Source organism: Poecilia formosa, unplaced genomic scaffold (genome assembly GCF_000485575.1).
Source record: "Poecilia formosa unplaced genomic scaffold, Poecilia_formosa-5.1.2 Scaffold245, whole genome shotgun sequence".
In the NCBI taxonomy this organism is placed as follows: Eukaryota; Metazoa; Chordata; class Actinopteri; order Cyprinodontiformes; family Poeciliidae; genus Poecilia; species Poecilia formosa.
In genome coordinates, this window is record NW_006800184.1 from 947,787 (window position 1) to 954,056 (window position 6,270).

Here is a 6,270-nt window from a genome sequence, read left to right on the forward strand (position 1 = left end):
TTTTTGAATGGAATTATTGATTTACACCAACTTTCTCATGATATTCTAATTTTATGACCAAAACCTACAGAACTTGTATTTCTTTTCCAGTAGTTGACTTGATGCCTGAGTGTGTATGTTCATAGAAGATTGACATTACTAATGTTTAGCTATTTATAACAAATCACTTCAACATTCAGTCACAAAATCACATATTGCATGCTTTCCCAATATTCTGCAGCCCTGCTTCATGCTAAAGTCTCCTGAGTTCCTGCAGGTTAACTGTGTGTTTGTTTCTTTGTTTCTTGTCTTGCAGATGAAGACTTTCAGCATTCAGTGTCGCAGTTTGGTTCATCCTGCATTTCCATGAGATGATGTTTTCAGCTCCAGAGAAGTTTAATCCTGTCTTTAACAATGATGTGTTGGGTGACAAAATCTATGCTACTGGTAAATTTATTTATGTCATAAAAATTGATATTTTATTAGAATACAATTTTTTTTAAATGCTATTTTTAATGGTGGCCAAGTGTAAACTCAGTGTCTTCATAATCAGATCCATTTACTTGCACTTTCATTTTAAGTCAATGTCTTGAAAACAAATGCCTTTTTTGGTTAAAAAGTGCCGAGGCAGAAGCGTATTACGTTTTGAAGGAGAGTACACAGATTGTTGACCAACTTATTTGCCTCCATCTGCTGTTTTACAACTTTTTGTTACTACATAAAAGTCAATTCATGTCCAGGACAAAGTATTCTAGAAGATATGAAAGAAGGAGTCTCCCAGCTAAACTGTTTCCAGATAAACACATCAGTATGAAGCCAAGATAATGTAGTGTCTACAGTGTTTGCCCGGATCTTAAATTAAGATCCAGAACTTTCCCCATGTGGTCGGTTCTGGTGACACATCCAAAGGAAGAGAAGGAGCAACTGGATGAATCTAATGATGGAGTATTAAACAGTCTTGTGCTGGCAGAGATGAACAAAATGGTTTACAGTTCACAACATATTTCATCTATATACAGAAGTGTGAAAAAATGTTAGTTCAATTTCTGATTTCCCAATTTATTTTTATTTTTATTTTTTTTAACATATTTGTCACACTTCACTGTTTCAGAAAACAAACCATTGTAAATATTGGTCAAAGACAAAAGCATCAAAACAGATGTAACAGACAAAAAAACAAATTGCAGATTATAAATGAAAGTAGTTATTTATTAAGAAAGGAAAAAGTTCAAGCCTACATAACTTTGCGTGGAAAAAATGATTGCCCTCACCATAACATAAGTGTGGTTTATCACAGCTGAGGTCACTGTCTCTAGCCACACCCAGGACTGATTACTGTCACAGCTGATGTTAATCAAATCATAACTTAAACAGAACCTGCATGACAAAGTGAAGAACAGCAAATGAAAGCTAGACATCATTCTGAGATCCAGAGAAATTCAAGAACCAATGAGAAAAAAGAAAAGAACTGTAAGGTTCTTCTCACTTTTTCCAGAACTTGTCTTGATGATCCCCAAGACTTAGGAAGACATTCTATGGACTCTTTGGAAGGTGTGTGTCCCATTAGATCTGACGTAAAATAGCCCAGCATTCAGAAAAAGGTCACACCAGCAGTAAAACATGATGGTGGAAGTGTGTTGGCCTGCGGCTGTTTTACTGCCCAGAAGACTTTGGAGTGGCCTAGTCAAAGTCCTGACCTGAACCCTATTAAGGTGCTGCGGTATGACCTTGAAAAGGTTGTTCATCCTGGAAAACTTTTCATTATGGCTGAATTAGAGACATTCAGCAAAGATTAATGGAACAAAATTCCTCCACAGCTAGAAAAGATTCACTGTATGATATCATCACTTGGCTGTTGTTTTTACTGCTAATAGTGACCCAACCAGTTATTTGACTTAGAGGGAAATCACTTTTCCCACCACTGTAGTTCCTGAGTCTCATGCCTCCACATTTCCCATGTCTTTTTCTTGGCTGGTTGCCAGCATAAAGTCAGCAGCCTTGATAGATCTGGAGGAAGGTCTGATTACTTTGACCAGAGACAAAATGTTTGTTGTCTAGCAAATCAGAGGTTGAGGGTGTTTATCAAAGACAAATACAGCAGATACACATGGACAACAAATAAACTGTAAGCAGCAGTAAAATGCTGCTTAGTTTAACTGACATATAGAGTCATGGACACAACAATGGCAAATCCACAGAACATTTTCCTAAATGTCATGGAGATCGTCAGGATGTTTTTGTTAGTTGATGTGTGACTTTTATTTTATGACATTTTGGGTCAGCAGTGATTCTGAAAGTGGATCTCTCCTATGAAGGTTATTTTCTCTCTCTCTTCCAGGCTTGACCTCTGACCTTAACTGAAGCAATGAGGCCCTGAGAGCTTTAGATGTTGTTTTAGGTCCTTCTGTGACCTGCTGTAGAGGTCATTGATTCCTCTTGGAGTCATTTTGGTGGACTCCTCACTCCTTGGAATATTCTTCACTGTTCAATAATAATAATAATATAATAATAATCTTTATTTAAGCATGTTTGTCCCATTGAAATCCAAATATTTATTTTACAAGAGAAATTTGTCCAAGACTGCAGCACACAGAGACTGAAAAACAAAACAAAACCACTCTATTACAACACATAGTCACAATAAACATTAACTTGCAATAAAACAAATGACTCAAGTAAAACATGAGTTCATAAGTTCTCCATCTGTGGATCATGGTTCTCACTGAGGTTTTCTTCCATCCCAAAGACTCAGTAATGGATCTAGAACCCTTTCCAGACTGACGGATGCCAGTGAATTTGTTTCTCATTTTAAATCTCTTCAGATCAGTCAAGTGTTGTTTGAGATTGTTTAGCAAACATTATGTTGTCATAGGAGTTCTTAAGTGATTTCTTGTTTCAACTGGTTAGACTGTAGGTTTGGTAATTTCCTGATAAATAAGATTATCTATAAAAAAAAACCAAGGCTATGTTTGTCTGATATTAAAAATGTGTTTTGTGGTTTGACAGAAAAGAAAAAACAGAAGAAATTTGCATGTAAATCAAATTTGGATCTCAAGAACTAAGTTGTATAGATTGCAGCTTTTTGGATATGAATAGTCATGTAATGTTCCTTGAGATGAAATTTGTTGTGAATTGAAATTTTATAAATAAAGTAAATTCAGTAATTGCAGCAAATAATGCCAAGGAGAGGCTGAGATCTTTTAGAAGCCAGCCTAGTAATATAAATGACAGTAGTAAGACTATTGGATAGAAATGCCCAAAATATTGAAAATACCTTTAATATAAGAATACATTTTAAATTCACCACCTTTAATCTGGGTTACACAGAATTTCTACCTAACAATGCAAATATCCGTGTCAGAAATTTTTCATGTCTGACACAGACAAAATATCTTTGATATTAATTTCGGCCTGTGTAAAAGAAAAAAAGACTGTCACACCTACTGTAGAAGAATGAACAGGGTGTGATCATGAAATCTATCAGATGAAAAGATAAACATTCTCAATCTGTTTTCAGATGAACAAATTTAAAATTCTATGGTCAAAATGGGTGACATATATTAACTAAACACAATATGCATGAATATTGGATTGATAAAAATTAGTAAAAAGAGAGTTTTCATCTTTCAGGAAGTGTCTATTTGCTGTATAATTTCCTTATGATTATGTACATAAAAGTATCGTATTTTCAAAGTAGTACTCCTTTGATCCCTCTTTGTGTTCTGTTTTTATTTTGTTGTAAATGTAAATGGTAAAGAGAAGGAACTTTGTAATTGATCACAGACCGTAGCTGTAACCTTGAGGTGGAATAAGGCTTTCNTATAGCATTCAAAGAAAAGTAGGGGAATGTAGGGAAGGTAATAGGAATAGAAAAGAAGAGGATATTATATCCAGATTAAGGTTTGGGCATACGGGGCTAAATAGTACTTTGAAAATAATTAATAAACATAGTACAGGGTTGTGTAATTATTGTGAAGAGTCAGAAACAGTGCAGCATATTTTTCTAGATTGTGATAAGTACAATGGGGAAAGAGAGATATTAGTCAGAGAGTTAAATAGAAATAAAGTAATTTTAGATATTAAAAATCTGCTGCAAAGGTCCTCTGAAGATGTAATATTTAACAGCATTTTCAGTTATCTTAGGAAGTCAGGTTTGATGGGAAGATTATAGTGATAGGACATCTAATCTATACTCCAGTCTGGAAGGTGGCGGTAATGCACCTATAAGTTGTTTGCCAACCGCCAAAAAAAACCTAAAAGAAGAAGAAGAAGAAGACAAAGTGAAGAACAGCAAATGAAAGCTAGACATCATTCTGAGATCCAGAGAAATTCAAGAACCAATGAGAAAAAAGAAAAGAACTGTAAGGTTCTTCTCACTTTTTCCAGAACTTGTTTTGATGATCCCCAAGACTTAGGAAGACATTCTATGGACTCTTGGGAAGGTGTGTGTCCCATTAGATCTGACATAAAATAGCACAGCATTCAGAAAAAGGTCACACCAGCAGTAAAACATGATGGTGGAAGTGTGTTGGTTTGCGGTTGTTTTACTGCCCAGAAGACTTTGGAGTGGCCTAGTCAAAGTCCTGACCTGAACCCTATTAAGGTGCTGCGGTATGACCTTGAAAAGTTTGTTCATCCTGGAAAACTTTTCATTATGGCTGAATTAGAAACATTCAGCAAAGATTAATGGAACAAAATTCCTCCACAGCTAGAAAAGACTCACTGTATGGTATCAACACTTGGCCGCTGTTGTTTTTACTGCTATTAGTGATCCAACCAGTTATTTGGCATAGAGGGAAATCACTTTTCCCACCACTGTAGTTCCTGAGTCTCATGCCTCCACATTTCCCATGTCTTTTTCTTGGCTGGTGGCCACCATAAAGTCAGCAGCCTTGATAGATCTGGAGGAAGGTCTGATTACTTTGACCAGAGACAAAATGTTTGTTGTCTAGCAAATCAGAGGTTGAGGGTGTTTATCAAAGACAAATACAGCAGATACACCTGAAGACTTTGGAGTGGCCTAGTCAAAGTCCTGACATGGGCAACAAATAAACTGTAAGCAGCAGCAAAATGCTGCTTAGTTTAACTGACATATAGAGTCATGGACACAACAATGGCAAATCCACAGAACATTTTCCTAAATGTCATGGAGAATGTCAGGATGTTTTTGTTAGTTGATGTGTGACGGACTTTTATGATGTTTTGGGTCAACAGTGATTCTGAAAGTGGATCTCTCCTATGAAGGTTATTTTCTCTCTCTCTTCCAGCCTTGACCTCTGACCTTAACTGAAGCAATGAGGCCCTGAGAGCTTTAGATGTTGTTTTAGGTCCTTCTGTGACCTGCTGTAGAGGTCATTGATTCCTCTTGGAGTCATTTTAGTGGACTCCTCACTCCTTGGAATATTCTTCACTGTTCAATAATAATATAATGATATAATAAAAATCTTTATTTAAGCATGTTGGTCCCATTGAAATCCAAATATTTATTTTACAAGAGAAATTTGGCCAACACTGCAGCACACAGAGACTGAAAAACAAAACAAAACCACTCTATTACAACACATAGTCACAATAAACATTAACTTGCAATAAAACAAATGACTCAAGTAAAACATGAGTTCATAAGTTCTCCATCTGTGGATCATGGTTCTCACTGAGGTTCTCTTCCATCCCAAAGACTCAGTAATGGATCTAAAACCCTTTCCAGACTGATGGATGCCAGTGAATTTGTTTCTCATTTTAAATCTCTTCAGATCAGTCAAGTGTTGTTGTTTGAGATTGTTTAGCAAACATTATGTTGTCATAGGAGTTCTTAAGTGATTTCTTGTTTCAACTGGTCAGACTGTAGGTTTGGTAATTTCCTGATAAATAAGATTATCTTTAAAAAAAAAAAAAAAAAACAAGGCTATGTTTGTCTGATATTAAAAATGTGTTTTGTGGTTTGACAGAAAAGAAAAAACAGAAGAAATTTGTAAATCAAATTTGGATCTCAAGAACTAAGTTGTATAGATTTCAGCTTTTTGGATATGAATAGTCATGTAATGTTCCTTGAGATGAAATTTGTTGTGAATTGAAATTTTATAAATAAAGTAAATTCAGTAATTGCAGCAAATAATGCCAAGGAGAGGCTGAGATCTTTTAGAAGCCAGCCTAGTAATATAAATAACAGTAGTAAGATTATTGGATAGAAATGCCCAAAATATTGAAAATACCTTTAATATAAGAATACATTTTAAATTCACCACCTTTAATCTGGGTTACACAGAATTTCTACCTAACAATGCAAATATC

The 6,270-nt window shown here is 35.3% G+C and overlaps 1 protein-coding gene and 2 long non-coding RNA genes across 3 annotated transcripts in view; 1 reads left to right on the plus strand and 2 right to left on the minus strand.

Annotated features, from left to right (window-relative positions):
• LOC103150240 (tumor necrosis factor receptor superfamily member 14-like) overlaps positions 1-6,270 on the plus strand; it is a 24,032-nt gene that overhangs the window by 6,748 nt on the left and 11,014 nt on the right. The window lies entirely within an intron of this gene.
• LOC107838375 (uncharacterized) lies at positions 1,063-3,791 on the minus strand. The gene is made up of 2 exons (XR_001664431.1): positions 2,087-3,791; positions 1,063-1,676 (listed from the first exon to the last, which is right to left on the minus strand). It is a non-coding gene; the product is annotated as an uncharacterized LOC107838375 (long non-coding RNA).
• LOC107838377 (uncharacterized) lies at positions 4,357-6,258 on the minus strand. Its single transcript, XR_001664433.1, has 2 exons — positions 5,017-6,258; positions 4,357-4,980 (listed from the first exon to the last, which is right to left on the minus strand). It is a non-coding gene; the product is annotated as an uncharacterized LOC107838377 (long non-coding RNA).